This window comes from Thunnus thynnus, chromosome 8, assembly GCF_963924715.1.
Source record: "Thunnus thynnus chromosome 8, fThuThy2.1, whole genome shotgun sequence".
In the NCBI taxonomy this organism is placed as follows: Eukaryota; Metazoa; Chordata; class Actinopteri; order Scombriformes; family Scombridae; genus Thunnus; species Thunnus thynnus.
The window spans coordinates 34,514,369-34,540,795 of NC_089524.1; the positions used below are offsets into that span (position 1 = coordinate 34,514,369).

At 41.6% G+C, this 26,427-nt stretch overlaps 1 long non-coding RNA gene across 1 annotated transcript; it reads left to right on the plus strand.

Annotated features, from left to right (window-relative positions):
• Nucleotides 1-16,339: 16,339 nt before the first annotated feature.
• On the plus strand, nt 16,340-21,871 carry LOC137188485 (uncharacterized). Its single transcript, XR_010929426.1, has 4 exons — nt 16,340-20,234; nt 20,500-20,824; nt 20,944-21,141; nt 21,377-21,871. It is a non-coding gene; the product is annotated as an uncharacterized lncRNA (long non-coding RNA).
• Nucleotides 21,872-26,427: the final 4,556 nt, after the last annotated feature.

The following is a 26,427-nucleotide window of genomic DNA, read 5'->3' on the forward strand; positions in this document are numbered from 1 at the left end:
TGTTAGTATTAATGTGGATCATTCTGTAGCAGGGGCGGAGCAAGACTCTTAGCACAGAGGGGGCTGAACATTCTCAAGGAGCCCTTCTGATAAAGTCATTTTAAAATTCACAACTGTAAAATAGGTGATATATCCTTTCCTTTCCATAAACACAAATTGTCACTTGTTGAGCCAAGCAAGCCTATTTATAAGAAAACATCCAGTGAAGCCACTTTGTCAGACAAGCTTGTTCTGAATAACAAAAGAAGAAAACGTTGCCAGTCGCATTCAAATGTTTCAGCACCGAGGACAGCATGTGGTGCTCTACGTGCATCGATTGACGAATGGTACAGCACCACCGCCGATAGACGCCAATTGACGATGCATCAAAACTGAACCTGCACTGTTTCCAATATTCTGGTAACAAGTCGAAAAAAAACGCTATGATCCTATGACATTCTGCAACATCAAAACTGTACCTGCAGACTTGCCAGTAGCGTGCATCTGGAGAACTGTAGAATTGATTTTAATGGTTGGCAGGCTAATTTGCTAACTAACGAGCTATGCTAATAACAAGGTGTATTCCTGTTTGTACTAGCATGCAAGATAACATTTTACTAGAACTCCACTTACCGAAAGACAGTGAGGTGATGAACCTCTCAGGCAGTCTACAGTCTAACACACAGCAAGTTGCATCCTGTGCAGTCCGATACTGGCATTATATAAAGGTCACCAAAAGACACAGGAACAACAGCTGCAGTCAGAGCTGATTCATTGTACGGCTAGCCAGCCAGAGGAACCTGACCCACCTGTCACTCAAAGCAGACACGCCAGTTCTGTCCAATCACAAACGAGTGTTGTCCAAACCCTTCCGTAATCTAAAATGTCGTTCCGTAATCTGAAATGTCGTTTGTTTTGTGAAATGTTGTGTTTTGTGAAATGCCATTGTGTTTTGTGAAATGTTGTATTTTGTGAAATGTTGTGTTTTGTGAAATGTTTTCGTGTTTTGTGAAATGTCGTCGTGTTTTGTGAAATGTTGTGTTTTCACACTCAGAGCCACCGTAAGATCCCCCACTAAGACATGCATGCGGCACAATTCAAGGATAACTGTATGCAGCTCAAGTCCTTCATGTGTACACAAGACACTATTGACAGGCAATTAACTATGAAAACCCCATCTATTCTATCTGTCAACATGAGATGATGTGATGTGTCAGTGTGAGGGTCTGCTAAGGACATTAACTATAGAGATATACAGCAGAGTAAAGACAGAGTCAGTGACCAAACACAGAAGTTCAGGAGTAGTTCAAGTAATACCTTATGAACATGGCCAGATTAACCTGCCTGAGTGTCCCAGAGCAAAAATTAGCTACTTGTGAAAAAGAGGTAGTGGTGTGCTCGAAGACTGTCTTGATCACATAAAACTCAAGAAAAATGCAGGTGCTCTTGAAGATAAGGGTCACCACATAGGAAGAAAAAAAACAAACTTCAGGCACTCATGCATGGAGCAGGAATGGAAAAACGGAAAATGGATGGAAAATGGAAAAAAAAAAAGTTAAAAAGCCTTTATTCAACATGGCTACTTACAATTAAAAAAACAACCAGTTTCGACCATAAAGGTCTTCATCAGGTACAGGGGTGAACAAACAACAGGCAATCATTTTATGAACTTGGCAGGGGGTGTCACCCAATCCTGATTACTGAGTGAATGCAGGTGTTTGACAGCAAATGGATCACAATGAGAAGCCATGTTTAATATGGCACGCCTCTTCAAGTACTTAATGTTGCTTTAGTCATTTATTTCTCATTTTTGTGCAGGATATTCCTTGAGTACTTGCTCAGCTGAAGCTAATATGAAGCTTCAACAATCTTCATAGACAAATCTTCCAAAGGTACAGTGTAGTACAGTTTTTGGTACAAGACTCTTTTAGCCCTATCTTACGCCCAGTGCAAAGTGGCGCCAAGCGCAACGCAAGTGTCTTTGTTGGTTCATGACCAATGCAGTTGTCATTTTCCCATCCACTCCCGTCCATGCACTTGCACCCATCAGAGCGCCCATGGGCATTGTTGGTGCATTGCTATCTTGAGGCAGCAGAGAGCGATTGCGTGACCGACAAAAACCTGGTCTAAAGTCAATGGCGCAGTTTTTCATTGTTATTTTAAGGGTGCATTATCAAGATAGTAATATGCGCCTACACAACGTACACCCTGCTTGTTACACACACAGGACATGCAGTAATGTACAGTAATCTGCAAAAGATTACAAATAAAAGGATTATAATGTGAACAATTATTATTGTGTACATCAACATAGTTTAAAAAATACATGTCATAATGCTTAGTCATAATATTTATCAGAATTAACTAATCACAGTAATGAGGGATAAAATTGTCTTATTATTTGACCAAATCGTGGTAATACACGTAGGTATTTAAACAGACTACAACAGATCAGACACAGATCGACTTTCCTGCTGCATCAATACATGATGACTTGAGGAACACATGAGGAAATAAATAAGGTGAAAACAATGATTAAACTAAAGAAGGAAATAAATCTGGACAGCTTCTAGCTGCCGCCAGCAGCAGGATCAGCACCTTGGAGAGCTGATCAAGTCCTGACAACTGTGTTGATGATTCTTTACATGATTAAAATTAAATATTTAATTTTTGAACAATATTTAACAAATATTCTTTAACATTTTTGAGAGTACAGTGATCCGGTTTCCATACTTTCAGCAATTAAAACCCTGCTGATTTGGCCTGTTACTCCATGACTGAACAAAATGATTTTAAAGAAACCAAAGTTGTAATTAAAAAAAAAAACCTTTTCAAAAAACAAATGTAAATACATTCGCAACAAATTAATGAACAGGATCATAAACTGGTGGTCTGGGACTGGCCACGGGAGGGTTTTGGAGCAGCAGGGACCAGTGTGCTCGTTGGATTGTGCGCTTTCACTTTGCGCACAAGCAGATCCGTTTCCTCTTATTACTTGGCAAATGCGCCATTGTAATAGCAATCCGCCAAGGTGCAAGCACACCTGGGAATGGGAGATGACACTGATTGGTTTATTGCATGATACGGCGAGAACACACCCGTGAGATTAAGGACAACCCCTTTGAACCATGCGCCTGATGCATCGACCATTTTTTCCTCCGTTCAAATAGCAAAAGTGGATTTAGACACACCCTAAATGCACTTGCACCATGCGTTTTCGTTTGTTAAAATAGGGCCCTTTGTGTTTCCCAGGACAGTGTTTACTTGCTGAGTGGTGGAGGAATAGTAATACAAAAAGGGAAATGTGTCCATTTATTTACAGTAGAAGACATCTCTTCATAGCCAGTATTAACAAGAGAAACAATAACAGTGACTTGTGTAAACATGTTCATATATGTTTTAAGAGGGGCTTGAAAAATTACGCATGTGTCCTTTAAAACTAGATACCTGGAAGTTCTGGGGACCTGGGGGAGTTACCCCCTTTGCCCAGCCAGTGTAGAGCAGTGGTTCCTACTGCTTGTAGTGGGGTGCCTTGAGGACGGTCCACGGGTGCCACAAAATTAATCACACCATTGTTCATTTATTGTGTGTTTTTAATAACGTGTATAGGCTCACAAACAACATGTTTGTGAGCCTATACACTAAAAGAAACAATTACTAAAACCTAGAAAATGACATCAGTTGCATAGTTTCCACTCCACAGTTGATAGTGTTGTCCATGATGTGTTTTGTTTTTATCTAATGTCTGGACTGCAATTACAGACATGAGGGAGCTGCAATTTAAATGTTTAATTTGAAGGGTTGCCTAATCTTACTCCACACTATCTGCAAATGCAGAAGGCAGTGTGTATGTGTGTGTGTGTGTGTTTCCAGGATCTCTCTGTGCCTCTGTTTCCTCTCCTGTGTGAGGTCCGTCTATCTGACTGATGCCTTTGTCTGCTTCAGTGTTGAGCAACTCAGTTCAGCTTCTATTGGAGGGTGAATTACTGTACATTCACACGTACACACACACACACTTACTGACTCTGTCAATATTGACCTTTCAGTTCCAGTAGATAGGAGATAAGGAGCTGAGCTCACTTATGTTTAAAGGGAGGGATAAAGAGATCTGATGTTAGTGAAAATGTGGTCTTTTCTCTCTCCTTACTGATGTTTCATGATGTTTGACTAATCCAAGTGCTCCAGAATACAACAGATACAGGGCACCCTAATGGTGTAGGGCAGTGGTAGGAAAATAGTGGCCCATGGGCCAAACCTGGAGTTGTAGTAAAAATATAAAGTTTTCACTGTCATACTTAACATGAAAATTTTTACATAATTCTTCACAAATCTACTGTAGATAACAAACTAAACACAAAGCTCCTATCAATCCCAATTATTGTAATATACTAATAATGCCCACACACAAGGAGAGGCATTAACTGTTTGCACCATGCCATTTGAACAGTGAATGGTGCTGAAAGTACAATAAACCTACCAGAAACTGAAATTTAATCTGTGAATTCCACAACTTTGCAGATACAACCTCAGATACAGTTAAATGAAACCCCAGATAAATGAAAATAGATAAACAAAACTGACCTATGGTTAAACCTAATTGCTGACCCCTTGTGCAGGGGTTAAGATGACGACCATGAATACCAACATCTCTGGTTCATGTCTAGCTCCCTCTCTCTCACTTATATCTCATATCTGTACTGCCACAATCTAATAATGGCGTATAAGAACCCCCAAATTGCATAATTTAAAAAGTGGCATAAAAGCAAATGCTTGCTTTTATTTTGTATGTCTTCTGGATCAGGCTGACAAAAATTTGAGCCAAGTTGTATCAAACCAGAATTTGAGGAACTTACAAACATTTCTTGACTGGACAAATTGTAAAACTACAAATTTCCCCCTAACTGAGACTGATATCAAACTATGATAAATTTACACTGCTACTAGCCACCTGGACAGCTTCCTTCAGTGTGCATGATGTAAAGGCATGCAGCAGATTGATCATCTTTATTTATCCTTACATTACTGCTGTGCAGAGACCTGTTTATACCTGTTTGAACAGACAGGTCGTTGTACAAGGCACTTGTGTTTGAGCTTGCGTGTGAATGTGTGTGTGAGGTGAAGCAGTGGTACACTATGTGACATTCCATATCCACTGAAGCCCATCATGAAACATCAGGCACCATAACTTTTATCTGTACTTAATCGTACACATTAGCATTTAACCTGAGAGGAAGGAAGGCAACAAGAAAACAAGGAAGGAAGGAAACAAGGAGGGAAACATTGAAGGAAAATGGGAAACAAGGAAAGAGGAAGGGAACAAAGATTGAAAGAACGAAGGAAGGACATAAGGGAACAAGGAAAAAAGGAAGGAATGAAACAAGGATGGAAGGAAACAGGGCAAAACATTTAAGCCAAAGGGTCAGAGAAAACAGCACAGTCCTGGTGAAAGTTCTACACTACTTGGTAATGAATAACTATTATTAGCCTTTCAAAATAAGACTTTTCCCCAATTTTGGCCCCAAAACAAACGCTATCTCCTCCGAGGGCATTAATGGTATCGGCTTCAAACTCTAATAGATGACTTATGACACTATGCTGAAAAAAAGTTGTGAAAAACTTTGCAATAACTTGAACCGTTTAGATTTTATAAGCTCTCAAATTTGCAGTGCCACATCACCCTTACAATGTAAAATAATGGGGAGGCATGAACTTTGTGTCAAACAGAGGCTTCTGATGTCTAAACTATAAGTCTGACCACTTTCAAACCTGTATCAATGGATTCGCCACAAAATTCCCTACCAAAATATGATTTTTAATGTAAGATTTGGCCAAAGTAATGGGATTTATGAGGAGATTTCACAAGAAGCATAATCTAAAATCCTCCTCTCCAACTGCTCCTGGTGATGTCACTCCCTCAGTGCTGTGAAACATTCCGTAATACACACTCATTATAAAATCACAGGAGGAGCAAGAAAAGACTTTAAAAGTCACACTCTAATATCTCAAAAACAGTAAAAGATAGAAAAAACATGTAGACAAGATTTGTACGTCAAAGTCTCATGACTCATTTAAAGTTCAAATGAAGTCTGTATCTAAAACTATGTGGAAGCAGTAAATGTTCAAAAAGGTGTGGGTTCACTCACACTCTCCATTCAAATATATGAGTATTTTTCTGTGTCTAGCTGCAGTTACTTATTGTCTCTACATACCTGACAGTACACATGTCAATCAAACTGTCAAAATAAAAGCACACCACACTTTTAAGAAATATCCCTCATTTTTAAAAAGCAAAATGATCTGATCCTGACGGGCCAAAGTGCGAGGTCCCGACCAACGCTGCTTGTAGCTTTAATTTAATAAATTGGTTGTTAATTGGCTTTGTTGTGTGCATTTCCCTTCTTTGTCATGGCCGTGTGGCCCCGTTTGTGATAAGTGGGGGCTCGTCTAATTTGAATCTGATTTGTTTGGGGCCGTTGTTTGGTGCCCTTCTGATGTAAGGTTTGGTTTGGGAGATGCATTTTGGAGAGGAAAATTGATTTGGTTGTTTGGTTTGGTTGTTTAATTTGGTTTAGTAGTTGTTTGAGTCAGGGGAGTCTGGTCCTGCAGTAACTCATGTGTTGACATGAGTGGGCAGGTGTGAGCTATCAGCAGTGGTTGCATGGTCCTCTAGTGTGTTAGGTTTGGCTTTTGTGGAGTTTCCCCTGTGTAGGCATAGCAATGTGGTCCATTTGGGCTTGTTGGTTTGTTTTTTTAATTTGTTATTTTTGTGTGGTGTGTGATCAGAACAGTTGTCTTGGGGACACATCCAGAGCTGTCAGGTGAGTAACCAGCTTGCTGGGGACTTAACCAGGCTACTGGGTTGAGTGTTTAAATAGCCCACTGCTAATCTGCATGAAGACTAGGGGCAGTAAGATAGATAAGTTTGGGATAGGCAGCCTAGATGGAGGGGGACTTCCACATTGGTTTGAGGACATTGTTGTTGTCTCTTTTTGTGCACTAGATGACCTTGGCAACACTGTCCGTTAGTTCAGTTGTGTGTTTTTTTTTTTTGTTCTGCGGGCCTTTAGACCTAGTCTATTATTGCAGGAATAGAGGATTTTGTTGCTGCCCCATGTGAGGAGTTGCTGGATCGTTGCACTAAAGATCAGCTTTTGAAAAATGCAGAAGAGTATGATGTGGATCTAAGTGGTCTTGGTGATAGACAGTGTAAAGGGAATATAAAGGATATGGTTAAACTACATCTGGTTGAGAAAGGGGTGCTGGTTGCTAAGCAAGAGGGATCTGGTCAGTCACTGGCAGCTCAGGCATTGGCAGGTCCATCAGGTAGCTTAACCTTTGAGCAGCAGAAGGAATTGCTTTTATTACAGTTGTCTCATGAAAAAGAGAAACAAAAGTTGGAACTAGAAAGGCAAAGGATTGAGATGGATAAGCTAGTGGCTATTGAGCGGTTGCCTTGTGAGACAGAGCAGGCAAAGTTAGAGTTGCAGACTGTTAAGTTGGGGTTAGTCAAAGAAAATCTGTGTCTCTTGCCAAAGTTCAATGAGAAGGATCCTGATGTGCTCTTTTCTCTGTTTGAGCAGATTGCGGAGGCGAGGAGCTGGTCAGACTCTGAGCTGACTTTGCTGCTGCAATGCTTGTTGTCAGGAAAAGCAAAGGAGGTGTATGCATCTTTAAACAGTGGTAATCTAACTTATAAATCAGTTAAGGCTTCTGTATTGAAGGCATATGAGTTGGTCCCAGAGGCATATCGCCAGCGAAAAAGGGGTTAATCAGTCTCATATTATAAATTTTCAGTTGTTGTTGACATTGTCATACAGGTGATAATGCTACTTTATGTTTATTATTGAGGTCGTAGTGGGTGGTGGTGGTGCACTGGAGTGCATTATATTACAAATTGTTCCTAATATTTCTCCTTTCTGACAATGTCAACCAGAACTGAAAATGTATAAGCTTCGTAAAAGTAGAATTTATGGCAGAGCTGGTTTATTGGATTGCATTAGATTGCACAGGTGTTCCTAATAAAGCGCTCGCTAAATGATTGTAAATTATTGTTTGAAATATCTGTATTATTAAATTATTGATCATCATAGAAACAGATTAGAGTGAAGAGTGGTTATGCACTGTTGGTAACAGTTAAAACTAATTTATAGCCATACTCTCTCATACATCTCTCTCTCTCTTTCTCTCTCTGAGAGAGAGAGAAATGAACAATGTTTAGCTTTCCTCCATGTTGCCTGTACCCGCAGCTCCCCGTTCATTTGCTGGCAAATGTCCGCCAGATGACACATTTTGTATCATCTGGCGGACACTTGCTGGCTTGAGGGCTGTTGTTTGAACTACAGATTGTACTTCTGCATTTTTTGTATGCCCATCTCCAGGGACAGTCGGTAGGTGGCGGTAATGCATGTGTGAGCTGGTTTGCCTGTTCCTGATATGGAAGAAGATGATTCTCATAGTGTTATGCTGGAATCAGACATTCAGAGCTACATATATGAGCCAGAATACAGTGCAGAGCAATTACGGCATATGGAGGAGGAAGAGGTCGCCGAGAATCAGGCACCAGCAGCCGGTGAGGATAGCGGGCACAACAGAGCAACCCCGTGCTGGAGAAAACTGGTGGTGCAGTAAATGTGCACTAATGGAAACTGAAGTTGAGTCATTGTGCTGCAGCGAAATTCGCAACGTGTGTAAGGTTACAACAAAGCTTTGGGCCACATATGGACAGGGGAGCACTGGAAACATACTTCAGGATCCCGAAAAGAAACTGGAAAAAACAACCAAAGCCAGTCGGGCTAAATGGATGTCTGAGCATAGAGTAAGGACATATTCAGACCAAATCAGGTGAATGACTTCATTGAGGAGGCGGTAGTCAATGAAGAAATGCCAGGTGCCATCCTTCTTCTTGACCAGGATAGCCAGAGCTGCCCAGGGGCTCCTGGAGGGCATGATGATGCCTGCCTCCAACATCTCTTTGACCTTCTCTTCTGCTGCAGCCCACTTGGCGAAGGGCGGGTGATGGGGGCGGAGGTGGGTGGGGCATGCATCACGGGTGCAATGGACCCCCTGGCTGCTGGTGATGGAGCAGAGGACCCTCTGGCTGGTGGCAGTGATGCAGTGGACCCTTTGACTGCTGGCGATGGAGTGGAGGACCCTCTGGCTGGTGGTGGTGATGTGGTGGACCCTCTGGTCGGTGGCACCAATGTGACTCCTGACCCTCTGGCTGGTGGTGGGGATGTGGAGGCAAGTCGCAGCCTTTCTTCACCCGTGGTGTGCAGTGCTAAGGCCTCAGAACCCAGGTAGAGTATAGTTCGGGGTACGTCCACCGTGGCCTCCCATTTGCCCAGCAGGTCCAGCCCAATGACGTCTTGTATGTTGGCTAACCAGAACTGGTGGTCAACAATGTGGCTAGCAATGATAACCTGTAGAGATCTTTTCTCTTACATCCTTGGTGCATTCACCGGTGACTGTGGTCATACAAATCTTAGTGGGCCTCCAACCCCACGGTCTTGGGCCACTCATACCAGGTAGGGTTCTGGGGCGGACCAGAGAGATGGTGGACCCTGTATGGCATATGGGATCCCATTAAAGTTGCAGTTCAGGTACAGTCCATGTGTCTGGCCCAGACGGCCAACCCGCAGTTGTGACTTGGCGGAGGAAGGGTTGGTTGCGGGTGGCAGTTCCTCCATTGTGCCACCCCACTCTAGTTTGAGGGTGGCTAGGGTGCTGGGCTTTGTGGGGTTGGTGTGATGGCAAGTTCCTCCTGCGTTGCAAAGTCAAAGGTGAGGTACCTGTGCCATGTGTAAAGGCAGCGATCCATGGCGTAGGCACCCAGCCCCTCTCCCTCTTCTCTTTGGTGGGTGACAAGCTTGTCTCAGGTGTCGTCAGCATAAGCACATTGACTGAAATGGTGATGTATCGCTCTTTCGATGGCTGGCCAATTGAATTGCTCCTCTAGTTGTAGGTCTGTGAGAATCTGCAGGGCTTTTCCCTCCAAAGTGAGGGTGACTTGGACTCCCATCTCTTCTGCTGACCAGGCATTAAGCTGGGAGGCCAGCTGCACTTGGATGAGATAAGTCTCTGGTGGTTCTTCCCCATTATATTTCCCAACAGTGCTGTGTGCGGGGGTGGGAAAACACTAGTTCCAGCTGCTGCCATTGGTGGGAACATGCTGGCTGCTGCTGCGTGAGAAGAGGCCGTTGTGCTGCTTCCCAATGCCACCATCAGTGGGAATGAGCTAGTTGCCTGTGAACATGGGGCCTTCATCTTTGGCCGGGTCCCCAAGTGGCAATGTCCTGCTGCTGGCCGGGGGCCATTGTCTCCATCAGGTAGGTTGGCAATGTCTTTTCCTCGGTGACCCCTTGCTGTAAGCATGTCTTTCCTCTGCTTCGGTCATGCCCCTTCAATGGCTTGCAGGCGCATGATGAGTTAATCTATCTCTCTCAATGAGGCGGCCATCTTGTATCCCACTTCTGACACCAATGTAGAAGGAGGTTTTGCTGTGACAAGAACTCAAGGGGAGACATAGTTTTGGGCTTTATAGCAGTCCCTGTGCCCCATACACCGCACTGCTACAGGAAAATGCTGTTTATTAGTAACAGAACACACCATTAACACTACACGTGTTCCCTCGCACTCATTCAGGAGGGAGGTAACTAACCATGCACACAACTTCACTCATGGTGTAACATGCCTTATTCCATAAAAGCAAACTGTAAACTTCTAGCAACATCGTAGAATTAGTGTGGAGAACAGTGACACTAAGTTATCTCAGGGCACTTGTCATACTGAGCAGGTTTAGATCTAACAGAGAACAGGCGTAGTGGCGAACAGACAACGAAAACAGAATGTTGAATAGCAAAACTGATAAATACTATGGCTCAAAGTGTAGTAAAATTAATGGTAGCAGAGTCTACAATTTGGCAGAGTGGAAGTGGAAGGGCTGAGCATTGTAGAGGCTTGATTACAGAGATGAGATGCAGCTGAATTTGAGGTAGAGGGCCTGGCAGATGATGTCCCAGGGGCCATATGTAACACTGTTTCAGAAGCAGTTTTTGAATTGGGTTAGAAGTTTTGGGTATCGGTGCAGTGTTCGCTGGCAGTGCAAGCTGGGGTGAGGCAAATGATGATGTTGGTGCCTTGTAGGGAATGTTTGGGTTCTGTTGTCTGTCGATGACACTTTGGATGAGTATGCCAATGAACTCTGTGGTGTAGGTATTTGAATTTTTTGAACTTTTTCAACACCCACTGTTTGGATCTTTTAGAGTACACTTGGGTAAACAATGGCTCTCCTGCAAGAAGAATAGAAATTTTACATCAAAGTTACAATGTTAAAGTCTGTAAAAGCATATATGAACATGACTCTACTTTGTTTGTAGGAATGCAATGATTGTAAAAAAATGAAAATATATGAGATGAGAAAAAGAAGGAACCTTGAGCAGTTACATCAAATTGCATAATTCTATGCCCACTCCCTGGAGGTAAAACATTCAGCAAAAGCTGGGAACTAAGTCAGCTTTGAAAATAGGAATTTTAATAGTTGCTTACAACACATCAAAACACACCTTTCCTGGTTGAGCCTGCTCCTTCATTCACATGTAGGAGAGAGAGTGCTGTTTAGGGAGAGCACTGGAGAGCACTGTGGAACACTTCCAGTGCACCTATTTGTAATAAAATAAAAGAGGGAAAAAAATAAACTATGATCATTAGGTAATCTATCTACTAAAGGAAAGAATCTCTTTCTGTATGTCTGTGTGTCTGTATGTCCTTTGCATATCTTTTGATCCATTCATCTGATCGACTCCACACTTGGGGGCTGTATGGCTGGGGAACAAAGGGAGTGCAGTCGAATTTGATGCAATTTGGACATATAATATGTTAAATATGAATAAACTTTGAATAAACCGGTGCACAATGGGCCACTCCGCTTTGTGCAGGGGCAGGGCGGCGCTTCAGGGCTCTGCCAACTGACTCTAACATGTCAGGGAGAGAGCAGAGATGAGACGTGACACAAGTCAGGTCAGGTCAAAAAGTGTTCTAAAAAGAGAAAAATGGACAGTGGAAACAGCGGTTTTAATCAAGACTGGACACTCTTACCCCGTCTCTAGACAGAAAGCGTAGTGTTAGCAGTATGTTTGGCAGCTCAGTGACTACACAGGAGGCGTTAAGGTACATTGTTGAGTGTGGCTCATGTGCGTTTTGGAAGCAGTTCAAGTCCAATACACAATGACTGTAGTTATGCACGCAAAACGGAACAAATACTTTCATGGGCAGTTCAATACCAGTTTGTCTCATATGCTGGTGATGATTTTGAAGTCCCACTACAGACAAATCACAAATCTTTGGAGAAAACATAAAGACTGAAATCTGAACTGAAGGCACAGAAAATAGGAACGATCTAAGAGCCCAATATGATCATTCCACTTTACTTTAGGATGCACATTATTTCATTTTTAAATGCATCCCTTATTTTACTTGAAAAGAAAAAAGAACATTAGCACCGCACCCCTTCCAGCAATCCCATAAATACTAACCAAACCCTCTCCTCTTTTCCCTAATTTCTTCCTGTCTTCCTCTCGCCACCAGGAAATACTCTGGCAAGAAGAAGTGGATCTCTCGGCACCACACGGCAGTACTGTCCCCAACATTAACAGCTTGATTCCAAGCAAAGACTTCTCCTTTCACTATGCCACCATCAACCATGCCATTGCCCTTATCAAACTCTTTGGCAAAGGGTCTTGGCTCTCAAAAGCCGACATCACTAGTGCTTTCAAGGCTCTCCCTATCCACCCTGACTTTTGGCATTTTTTTGGTGTCCGCTGGCACATATTACTTTGCTCTCAGGCTCACTTTCTGTTGCAAAAGCAGCCCTAAACTCTTTGACACCTTGTCCGAAGCCCTTTGCTGGATCCTCTCCAATAACTATAACATCCCGTTCTTCGTCCATCTCTTGGACCTTCCTCACCATTTCCCCTCCCTCATCACAGCCCGCTTCCAGCCTAGTCACTCTAACTTCAGTGTTCTCCGACCTCGGGGTTCCGCTGTCTGCAGAAAAGATAGAGGGCCCCTCTATATCCCTCTCCTCGCAAGAAAGGAGTTTAACTGCACTGAATCTATCTTTTCAAGTATCTTACTACTGAATGGAAGGTTGGCCTATAACTGGTCAGTGCATTACCATCTAGGTTGGGTTTCTTTAAGGTTTCTGTAAGGGTTTTTCAACAGCTGTTTGAAGGCATCTGGGAAGATTCCTGTTTGAAGAGATGTATTTATAATCTTCAGACATAACTTGAAACACTGTCAAACAACTGCTTAAAAAATGTAGGCTCAGGGTCAATACATGAGGTGGAGGAGTTACATTCAGTGACAGTCTTGCAACACTCAATGTTATACAGGTTATTTTTCCCATGGTCACATAATTTTTACAGGATTTGCTGAGATCATCTGTGTTTACATCAGCATCAATACTGGTTCTAATTGAAGTTATGTTGTTATTGAAGAACAATGCAAGTTCTTCACATTTTGATGCAGAGAACTGTAGGGGGTTGGGGCAATGTTGAGTAGCTGGTCAATAGTGGAGAATAATACTCTAGAGCTCCCAGTATTCTCTGTAATCATCTTGGAAGAGTAATTCTAGCCAGATGTACTGCTTTACAAGACAGTCATGGCTTCTTTGTATATATTACAGTGAACTGTGAGTCTAGTTTTCCCCCATTTTCTTTCAGTTGCCCAACAGATTATCTTGATCTCATTAACACTGTTATTGTTTAACTAAAGGGAGATTCTGTCAATTGACCTCTTTTTAACTTTTGTGGAGTATTTGAAGCAGATGACAATGCGTTGTTGAAATTTTCAACCATGTCATTTAAAGGGCAGTCACAGCTGTATGGCTCACATGATCTCATAATATTAGAGAACATTGTTTCAGCCTTGTCATCTAGGAATCTCTTTTGAACGAAGATTTACCTTTTAGTCTTTGTTAAGATTATGTTGGCATCATAAAACACACAATGATGGTCAGAAATAGGTAATTCAAATACTGAAACGAGTATACTGAAACAGCTCTTTGCCCTTTTTAAATCATAATGATAACTAAAATCACCAAAATGTCCCTGAACAAAAATTAACATACCCTTGAATGTTTGGCCTGATAATAAACACACAAGTTGACACACACAGGTTTAAATGGCTATGAGGGGTATGTTTCCACACCTGTGACTTGTTTGATTGTAATTAGTGTCTGTGTATAAATAGTCAATGAGTTTCTTAGCTCTTGAGAGACCCTGCACATTTCATCCACGGCTGCTCTGACTGTACTGGATACTGAGCCATGGGTCCACATGGATCCCCTCACTGAATTTCACACTGAAGCGTTGTGCTGGGAGCAGCTGAGCGAAAATAGACATATGGCTCAGAAGGATTGGAAGAAGAAAAGTATTGTGAGGTAACGCAAAAGTATTGCTGGAGAACGCAAAACATATTGTGAGACAATGCAAAAAAAGTCGTTGTGATGGCCAAAATAGTTTTTACAAACAATTTTTAACAATTGATGACATAAGTTCAAGTGATCACTCGAGAATTTTATCGTCCACATGGCATAATATCTACTGCTACAATCTGTGACCTAAAAATGAACTGAAAAGAATTGTGGGTGAGATAAAATAATTTCCCATGTTAGAGTTTTTTGTAGCACTCTCCTTCTGTTTGTTATCATGGGGAAAGGGCTGTGTGTCTCTCTGGCTCCTCGTTTCTGTGTCATGGCTGTCTAACTGTGTTCTGAAACACCACACTCACACATCACATAACGTCACTGTGTGTATTTTTCAGCAGTTTGCACAATACTCGATACCAAAACTGTATCCATGGAGACATAATTGACCAAGAATGTCATAATCCACCAGTTGCCATTAAAACATTAAGGGGAAATCTTGATATATGACTATTTACAATCTTTCTCTCTTCATTAAAGCAGCTTCTTTCCATATCCCACTCTGGCATTCACTCTTTTTCTAACTATGTTCAGTTTACCTCCATATTTAACCCCCTCTCTTTCTCTTTAATGAAAGGTGATAGGCTCTTATCATTGACTATCTCAGTCTAGGTCTCACTCTTTATCCTTCTTTTTCACTTTTCTACCCCCACCCATTTTACTCTCTTTTTCTCTCTCACTACTTTACTCCCATGCTCTTCCTAAATTTCAACTGTAGTTGCTGATAGCAGAGAATAACAATGTATTACTCATCTCTCTGTCTTTCATTCAATTTCTCTTGCTCGTCTTGCTGTCATTGCCCATCTGTTTGTGTTTTGCGGGAGAAGTATTACACTGATGAGAAACAGGAATGGCATGTGTTGCAATTGGACTGACAGTCCCACACAGCGGCTAAGACATTGGGCAACCAACCAGTAGATAGTTTAAAGTGGTTTGGATTCTTCAGGTCTGGTGGTTTGAGTGGGTGACAGGATTTACTGGATAACTACAGTTAGTTCCTATGTTGGCTCAGATTGTGTTGTCTGACGCAGCAAGTCAGACATGGGGGTGCAGATTTACTGTGTGTGTGTGTGTGTGTGTGTGTGTGAGAGAGAGAGAGAGAGAGAGAGAGAGAGAGAGAGAGAGAGAGAGAATGTGTGTTTAGAGAGACTTCATGAGTTCCTGTTGCATTTCTTGCTCCTAAATGTCAATGCAGTGTTGTGACTGTGGTGTGGTGGGTAAATATGTACCCACATACTGAGTCACTGAGCAAACAGAGAAGAAAAAGACAGAGGGAGAGAGATAATGATGAAAAATGAAAAATGTTTGTATTGAAGAAAAGAAAGAGAGAGCGGGAGAGAGATGATCCTTTACATCGAATAATTGAAAGGTATGAGAAAGCTGCTGGTGAAATATTTATCTGCAAAGAAACACTTGTGAAACCTCCAGTCCCACCTCCCGGGCCTGCCCTCACCTTTTTTTCTGTCCAGTGAATTGCTTCATGACGCAGAAACCAAAACAGAACAGAAGTAACCAGGTAACACACATACACAGGTTATAAAAAGAACAGTGCCATAGGAGCACTAACTAGTTTTACCTTTACAAATGATTCATGTTTCTGAACTAAGTGCCTTTAAATCAACCTTTTTTTCTCTTTTTTCTGATGTAACATGATTGTTGCACAAATATGGGATCACACAGCATGTTAATAAAGATCAGCAAATTGAGGGGGCATGGAGCTCTGAAATAAAAAAAAAATGTATTTAACTGTCAGTAAGTGAAAGTCCATTGCTGACGTGGAAATTTTAATCATACCCTTTAACTTAATCACACTACTGCTGCTCCACCTTAAAGCAAAACTATGTAACATTTAAATGTACAAAAAGTATATCCTTTCTCATAAACCAAACTAACCCATACTTTTGTTTTGGACCTACTTTTTCTTAAGCTGTCGGATACGACCAGTTTCCGGATGTGCTGGCTGAAAGTACCAAAGCAAAAACACCAAGGACACACTCCATAGGGATGGGGGGCTGTACTGAGTCTATTCATTGTTTACCAGCCACCATAAAACATAAAAAGAACGAGAAAGAAGTAGTAGACCACGATAAGCATGCCGGTGGGAAATACAACAGCCACCGCAAACCGGAGAGTTGAGTTTTACAATCAAGAAGAAAAGTTAATTAAATAAAAATTAGCAGGACAAAAAAGAAAGTGACAAATATTAACCCTTCATGGTCCAATAATAATAAAGTGAAAAGAGGCGAAGCAACAGCTGACTCTGAGATGCTGTGTACTTTACTCTACCGTTAAGCCTGAAATATACTCCCAAGTGGCTGCATACACAGACAGCAGGGGACACCACGCAGTGCTTCTGTTTATACTACTTTCCAGAGTCTGTGGAGAACTTATTCACAGTATGCACAGTAGATCGGCGTGACAAACTCCGCGCATGCACACTACTAATCAAATCAAAATGGTGACATCCATGCAAGAAGAAGAGCTCCTTTGTCTGTACTTTGCGCAGTCACATAAAAAAGAAAAGTGTGGAAAGCAAGAAAGTGGTGCATGCGGCTGCTCAATGATAAAGATAGGCAGTTCAGCATGTTGGTGCAGGAAATGCGTGCCATGGACGAGGACAAGCACCATAAGTACTTTTGGATGTCCGCCGCCAAATTTGATTTTCTGGCCTGCAGCATCAGTGAATGCATCCAACACCAGAGAACACACCAAGCTCCGATCATTGTGGCAGAAAGGTTATTTTTATGTACGAAGCAGGCCAATCAGGATGTGCCTAGTGATTACGTGTGTCTCTCATGGCATATAAGGCAACGCTTCGCTGTCGCTCTCATCCGTCACATGGAAACAGGCTGTCCCCTGGAAGAGGCCCTTGCAGCCCTCCTGATTCTTCACTCAACTGGCTGGTCAGCAAGCAGGAACCTGCTACCTCCGCTGGTGCAGGATAGGGACATGCTGGCTAACACACCAATAAATGCCCCCCACAAGGACAGAGAAGGCCTCCTCGGAGCTCCTGTAGCTCTGGACGGGCTTTCTGAGTCCATTTCCTGTCAGTCAGTACTTTTAGATGCTGGAAGAGGAGGAGACGCAGGCCACCATGCACTCACAGGCCAGAAGTTTTGCCAGCATGTTTGCTACCATCATACCAAAGTGGTGTTCCTCCCCCTGATTGTCTTTGGTTTTGTCGATTTGCTGGAGATAGTGGAGGATAGCATCCTCAACAGGTGTGAGATGCGATCTTCTTTTCTGGGATGTGATGGGGGAAAACAGGACACGTGGACGCTGGGAAGGATATACTGAGAGGTAAATGAGGTGCTGCTCTTTGACTGTATATAAAGATGGAAAATGCGTCTCCACTTCCTACCTATGCAAAAGTGAATTTAAAATATCTTGATTCCGAGAGCTGCCATCTTGCCTGTGTGATGTCATTTGGAGCCAGAGTCTGCACAGTAGAGTTGGGCGGTGGGATGACAGCCTTCGGGACACACCCCCTCAGCCGTCTGTTGCCTGAGAGGAGTTTCAGAGCAGCTGTCACAGCTGTTGATCATGACATCAGACCCCCTTTTTATATCGTAAAATAACTAATTGAAACTTATCAGTGTGATAACATCAGAAAACATCAGTATGAGAAGAACTACCTAAAATGACAGAAACCATCTTTGGCAAAAATTTATTTGATGTGTACTTAATCAGCTTTGCTCATGTCCCACTTGCTAACATGGAGGGGGCGGGATTTATGACCTATTCTACAACCAGCCACCAGTGGACAATCAAGATGTTTTGGGTTCACTTTTGGGGAGCTGTCTATTTATATACAGTCAATGGTGCTGCTGTGGGTGGTGTTGAAGTCACTGGCGGCGTTGATGGAATGGAGCTCCTTGGGGAAGTAAAGGGGTCTTGTGCAACACCACTATCGACTGTTTCCAGGAGCAGCATGAAGTGTCACTATCTTCCTCTGCCTGCAATACGTTAAAGGTAGAGTCAGTGATTCTGGAGAAAGATTGTTCAATACACTTTTTTCAGCAAGTATCACCTCACGGTCTGTAGCTGTCCATTCTGTGTGTGCCCTGAAAAAATTCCAGTGCTCAGGACAGGGGGAAGTCATCAGAGCAGCTATCTGTGCAAGGACATGACAGTCCCCACTCTCATGACAGTCTCAGCACCTGTTGAATGGTGGGGGTGGGCTGGCATACTGGAGAGAGGGATGGCCAATTCACATAGAAAGTGTTTTCTCATGGTACAGACACGCTTCCATTTTGTTAAATGTATCAATCCACACTGGATCCAAGACAGTCTCATGGAGATGCCCCATGTTTTTTTACGCTCTGAGTCTGTTTCTGTTCACATTTAGTGAAGCGTAATCTGAGCAGGCAGCTGTTTAAATCACACAAATATCCTGCTGTATGTGTCCTCAGCTTATTAACTGTATCAATGAATCAATAAATACAAACTAGAGGCTGACATTTTTTCAGGAATCCTGTGGGTCACGTGATTCCCGTGTGATTCCCATTGGATGGGAGTCAATTTCACTACTCATAATGGGAATAAAAATCAATGGGAGCGGGCGGGATCGGGAATCATAATAACAATAGTAAAGTTCTTATATGTTCTAATATGAATAAATGCCATTTTATTTGTGGATGAAGACGCACGGTGCAGCCAAACAATTACAGAGTCGGAAGATTCAGGGAAGACAGTGTTACAACGCAGAGTGAATGAGAATGATCCGTGTATCAGCCTGGCAGAGCTTTTGGGCAAGTCTGAAGTTTGGGCAAGCTCTGACTGTACTGGATACTGAGCCATGGGAAAAGCAAAAGAACTGTCAAGGACCTCCAAAAAAAGGGAGTTGAACTTTATAAATCAGGAAAAGGATTTAAAAAGATATCCAAAGATTTGAAAATGCCAATCAGTAGTGTTCAAGCTCTGATAAACAAGTGGAAAATTAAGGGTTCTGTTGATACCAAGCCACGGACAGGTAGAGCAACAAAGCTTTCTGCCACAAGCGCCAGGAAAATTGTTCAGGTTGCAAAGAAAAACCCACAAACAACTTCAGCTGAAAGTTGCATGTGGCTGTTTCAAGATGCACAATAAGGAGGTACTTGAACAAAAATGGGCTGTGCGGTCAAGTTGCCAGAAAAAAGCTGTTACTGTGCCAATGCCATAAAACAGCCTGCTTACAATATGCCAAACAGCACCTAGACAAGCCTCAAAACTTCTGGAACAAAGTTATTTGGAGTGATGAGACCAAAATTTAGTTTTATGGTCACATCTATAGACAGTAGGAATGGAACACATCTTGCAGATTTTGCCAGGGTATGTAAACTTATGAGCACAACTGTATGTATGATTTGTTACTTACTTGTGTTACACTATATTTATTTTCTTGTGTGCTCTGGCGTCTAGATAAAGAACTTTGTAAGTAAAATTAAATTATTGTTAATCATTATTATGTATTACAATTATCTTATGTTTGGGTTGCTAATCTTTTATGTTTGTACTTTTTTTTACCTAACATATATGAATTTTTGTATCCTGAGCAAGGACATTGTCTTTGTGACAGATAGTGGCTCAAATGTGGTGGCAGCATTTAAAGATTACGTCAGACTTTCCTGTGCTGGCCATAACATGAACCTGATTTTTAAATATGTTCGACCACTTGGATGAGGAGAACCCACAGCACAGCATCATCATCAACCTGTTTAGGGATGCAAAGACCCTTGTCACACACTTCAAAAGAGCAGGATAAGATATTTTACAGTCCTGTCATGTCTGCTTGGTAAGGCTGCTTAAATAATAATAATATATTATAATATATACTATAAAATATAATAAATAAAATCAACATGAAAAATCAACTGCTGTAATTGATCAATTGCAAAGGCTACATTTTCATCTGGCTCTTTTGTCTTAATAAACTATTTCAACTGTAAATCTTTTTTCTGAACTGAAACATTTAATATTTCAAAAATCTCAGTCAAATTGATTTTTTATCACTTAGCCCTACCTTGCTTAGTGTGAACTGTCTCTTCCTTGAATTTCAGATTACACAAGGTACTGGACAGATCACTGAAGCAAGCAGTGGAGACGAGGTGGAATACCAGACTTGCAATGTTCTAATCTGTGAGAGATGCTCTGCGGACCGGTAAGCTGCATGAGGTCTTGCTTCACTGAAAAGAGCTTCGTTATGTCAACAACCTAGATCCAGACCGTCTTGAAGACATCATCCACCTCCTGGAACCTTTTGATGAGGCTACCAGGCACCTTTCCACTGAGCAGACACCTACTCTCCACCTTGTCCTCCTGATCAAGGCAACCCTGCTGAGGGGTTTGTTGCTTCAGAATGGAGAAAGTACAATTGTGAAAGAGGTAATACAGTCGTGATTTGAATTGTTTTGTTGGTGGTCATTCAAGTAGCTAAGAGCAGCTGGGCCCTATCCAATAATAATGTTACAAATATCATCTGATTTTTTTCCCCGTCATAGCAGAAAAGGTAGTTAGCCCAGGTGGTGGAGTTGAAATTCAAAATCCAACTTTACCACAAGATACCCACAGCTCTCTCTCTCCTTGCCTGAGGTGTTTCTTAAGGAAAACTCTCAATGTTGAGGAGTATGAGGAGGTTATCAACATTCTGGCAGCAATCACAGAAAGAGCAGGGGCAGGGGAGAGAGTCCATATCAAACGAGGTAATTCACAGCACTAGCACTAAGTACAGACAGAGCACTCGCAGAAAAATTCTAATATAATTACAAAATGTCCCCCCTCACTTAAGGAGAGGTATAAAGTGTACACACACACTAATTTCCTACAAGTGGTATATTATATCTACCAATATTAGGACAAATAGGTATTCTACACTATACAAAGAATTTTAATGCAAAGTGGATTGCTCTATAACAATCTGTCTTTTTTTCTCAAAAGATCCACCCCTAGTGGCCACAGAGGTGCACAACTTCTCAAGTTGTGTGCAGGAGGAGGAGAGGGAGGAGGACAGTGGTGACACAATTAAGGAGTCCTGGGGCCGCCAGTTGGTGATAAAATATATGAATAAGCCTTCAAAGACGACCGGCTTCCAGTCCCTTCTCAAGTTCTGGCAAAAGATGTCAGTTGGGCTAGTGCCAGTTGCCAAGAGGCTGCTGGCAATCCTGGCAACAAGTACCCCGTCAGAGGGGAGTTTCAGTGTTGCGGGGAGACTAATTGAGGAGAGGCATGTTCGGCACCACCCCTCTGGAGTATGTTGAGGTGTTTCTTAAGGACTGTGTCTAATGTCTCCTAACTGGTTTGCCATGTAAAGTTTAAAAAACTTTGTCATGGGACGGGATAGATGTGCAGAGGGTCAAGTATTTGTATTTGTATCTGTATATGTTGAGGCAGCAAAATAATTTGTATTTGTATTCAAATAAAAGTGGAAAGAGGCTTTTGTTTTTGTTTTTATTACACTTTTAATTTTAGCTACTTTAGCTTTATCTCTGGGAAACACCCCTAACTCCGGGAGTGATGTCCAAATAAGGAAATGTACATCATGCAACAGGTGGATGTGACTCACCTTGTGATTGACCTAAAAGCAGAGCAGAGTAGAGAGACTGAGATAGAAATGTAAAACGACCTGAGTGCTGGTATTTGACGTGTTTTTTTCCTTCCTGAAAACAAATAATTTTAAAAATATTTGTATGAAACAAGTATTCGTAAAAAACCCACTATTTGTACTTTGCTGAATAATGTTTATGTATTTGGGCACACCCCTACAGGACAGGATTATTTTTGTGGGAATGGGATGGGACAGGAGTGAAAATCCACTCCCATGTCACCTTCTAATACAAACACTGTCAATTTCTTCCTGTGGAGTCGACATGCAAACTATTTTGGCTCAGTAAATTTCTGCTGTCAGTCATCCTGATGAAGGCAGTTTGTCAGGCCGCTGTCCTCGCAGCTCCTCAGAAGCTGCAGCTGACAGATGGCTGCTTCTGTGGACAGGGATGCTGAACACAGGTTGAGTAAGAAGTGGGGAGGCAGCAGAGAGCGGAGCGGAGAGTGTGGATAGACTGTTGCACTCATGAGACAAAACATTTTTTCCTCTCACGATAAAGTGTGAGAGGAACAGAAGTGACTCTAGAGCTGACACATTACTCTAGATTCTGCCATATTTCTCTTCTGGTTGTTGCCTTGGCAATGTGCATCCATGAATTTGGGGAGTGGAGCTTCTGAAGGAGCATGAAGGAAAGGATGTATTTGTTCAGGTGTTAAGTTCAAATATCAACAGTCTTTCTCCAGAATGACTGACTCAACCATTGTTATCAATTTGTCAGTTATCTTAAGTCCTACCAGACACTTAAAAAAAAAAAAAAGACATAACTTCAAATTTGATTCACATTACTGCCACTGAAAAGTTGGAGTCTGTGTCCCGGTGTTTCATGAAGTCAGACAGCCAGCTCAAGAGGGAAACAATGGGGGGAATAGAAACATTCCCGCCTGCTGCACCACTTCTTCCCTTCATCTTCTTCCTTGCTTTCACAAAAGCACTTTCTTAAATATTTCCACATCTGCCAACACACTTTCCTCTTTTCCCAAACTCGGGCAATTTCCCCCCATGAATTGTTGCACATTTTTGATTGTCTTTCTATTGTTTTAAGGATGAATTGTGGAAATGTATATAGCGATGGACCTCCTCACACAGCCTCTTGTCAAATTCAGCGTCTATTTTGGTTTTCCAGCGCATGCACAGTTGATGCCCTTGAAGCATAGTGGCCGTGTGGGCCATGTGTACTCGCGGACGTAGAAAGTATAACACCAGCTTTAATGTAACCTCCAACATTGGCTTCTGTTCTGCATTGGTTACTATGTTTAAGTGACAGTTTGGTCTGGATATTAGCTACATTTTGCTGTTATCACTGATTATTTCTGTGATTCAATATCCTTATGTGAGGAGGGTGAGTGCTATATAGTACAGAAAGCTAACGTGAGAGTTAGTGTTATCTCTGCTTCTGCTAAACATAACTAAGTTACACAAACTACTACTATAACCGGGTTTATTTTTGTCATAATTACCACTAATACAGTCCACATTAATTGCATCCTATTTTCATTTATGATCACTCATTATCTCGCCAATATGTAACTTACATTGTTATCAACAGTTTAAACACAGGTAGTGTGTGAGGATGATGTGGATTGTGATGTTAATGGGACATATTACATATTGGATAATTCACTATCTGGCTGTTGTCGTGGCTACAGTTGACACCCCTGCTGAGACGAGACCTTTACCTGCAGTTCCTCACTCAGTCAGTTTAACGCTAGTTGTTAACAACTAACGCTACATATCACACAGCTGCTGTGGTTTCACCATGTAAACCTGGTGGTTCCTGGCTTTTAGAATATTTAGCTGTTGTAAATTAGTAGCATATACAGTAAAAATAATTTTTAGGAGACAGGTTAGACCTTTCTTGTCTACCTGTCAAAAATGTACATGGTTTATAATTCTCCTATATAAACAGGGAGTCAATGGGGGTCAATGAAGAGGCATTCCTCCACATGCTATCTGCTAGTTTCTACAATTAAAATTTGCTGTTGTACTTCAGACTGTGCATTAAGTTACTTTTCATACATATAAATGTATATCATCAAATGTTGTAAATGCTGTTCTAAATACCAAGTTTCTGGTGCTCAGTATTGATAAAGCACTCAATTAGTTTTGATAAGAATGCTCCTGTCTGACTGCATCTTACTTTTAAGATTCTGTGGATTTTTAAGACTTTGGCAGATTCCAGGGGAACTAATTTGTAGCATTTAACATCTCTGATTGCATTTTCCTCAGGGAGTTGTGCTCCCAACCCTGTAGGCTGCGTGACAAAGTTCTGCAAGGGTTTTCTAAAGGCAACAGCAATAGATAAGACTGTCAACAAGAGGTTGGGAACTCATAAAAGCAAATGGAGTTAATGTTCAACAGAAAATGACTCAGGAAGTAAAGATCTTTATCCTTTTTTATTTCAGCGCTGAATTTATCTATCTAGGTTGAGATAAAAAAAATGTAAAAGTGGACTGAGGTAAATAGCGGAAAGTTTAATTATAACATCAACACTCACTTATTATTCCAAAAAGTACAACTGACTGACTGATCTAATATTTGTGCAACTTGACCTGGAAATAGCAGGGAACTACTCAAACCTTTCCTTCTTCCTCATATTACTGTTCTTTTAAATATTTGATTATCCTTAAATGTGGGGTGGCATACTCTAGAGGAGGTGCTAAAAGGCTAATGTGCAATAATAATTAGAATACAAGGAAAAATAAGGATTAGAAATCAGAAATATAAAGGAGGAAATTTCCAAGATTAAAAAAAAATATTTCTCAACCATTCATCACGAAAATACATACCCAAACATGTAACAACAGTGACCCTGTTCATGTGATGCCGTGGAACTTATCTGTGCAAGCGTGACACAAACAGTCCCTGAGCTCACAAAAGCCCCTGAACCTGAGGTGCTCTGACTGAACTACTGCAGGGCTCCATTTTATTTACCATAACCACAATCATTCCTTAACCCTGACGTGACAGTAGTTGCCATGTACAGATATTATAAAAAAATAAAAATCTTAAAATGTAAAAAAAATAAATAAATAAATAAAAAAAATCATGTCATTGGACATAATCTTGGGTTCATCGTCCAGTATTGATGTTGTTGTATAGGAGTAGGGGTAGTCTCTTAACATCCACCCTTTTTTTGGAATTTTCACCCATTTGGCATACCCCAATGGAAAAGCTTGTAACAGAAGAACTGTAAGGCCGAAATGCATGTATTAGGCTTTATCTGAAAAGTAGCATCTTCTAGCTTCTGGGAATGTGCTTGTTTAGCATGTGGCTAAAAGACAACTAAAATTACATTAGTTCAAAAATGGCTCAAAAAAGTGTTTTTGGTCCTTGACTTATAATGAGTCATATTTGAATGACTATAACTAGGACATGTTTTATGCCAAAATTATGCAAATCACCACATACCTTCTATATCTTGCAGTCACACCTGTGTAAATTCCAAACCTCTAGGCCTAATCATAGGGGAGCCAGGGAGTTTTTAGTTTGTGGTGTCACTGGTGTCCCCAAACCTATCCAAAACATCTCCAAGTGGCCAAATTGTGCCAATTGCTTTTACTCATTACTGTGTGTTGCTAAGCAGCTTACAACTGCTTAAGCAGGTCGCCATTAACCCAGTGGACCTTAAGAGGTTAAGTTGAGAAAGAGTTGTTGGAGGCAGTGTGATGCAGCAAGTAGGAGGCTGTAACAGCTGGCTTTTCACCTCACATTCTAGTGTAGCCATTCAGAACTGGTAGAAAAAGTTTTGACTTCAGACATGGTCTGACCACATGTAGTATGACCTTGTTGATTGGAAGCATACTGAAGCCATCAGTTTCCACTCACACGACAGAATTTGGAAGTCTGTGATTGGATGTTTCTGACTGAAATGCTGATATGGAGTCATAGTTTTCTTCTCCCTTCCAATATCTTTGATATTTTACCTAAGAACCAGATGTTTTTCAACACAAAAGCTCATCTTTTGCACTAATTCAACTGGGAGACAGCAGGGCTTGGGAATATTTTTTGACCTGTGGCATGTCAGTGTTTGGGAATTATGCCTATGGAAGTAAGTCTAAAGTCTGTGCGTGTGTGTGTGTAACTCTGTGAGTGTTTTTGCTTGGTGGCATCATTTACCCTGCTAAGGCCTGTTTACAGTACCTTAATGACAGGACCACAGGTATGATGATGCGTCACTGCTACACATAAAACACACACACACGCAGACAGACAGAGGGTCAGTTTACATGTGCGTTGTGAGTGTGGTGTATTTAAGCATTTAAGCGTCATAAACAACAAAGCCCACAGCATGGCCAATCACTCAGATGAGAGGCAAAATTGCCCTCAATGGAGTGTAAAAGACTGCAGAGGCAAACAGTGAGTTTGCAGGTTAAATTCAGACCAA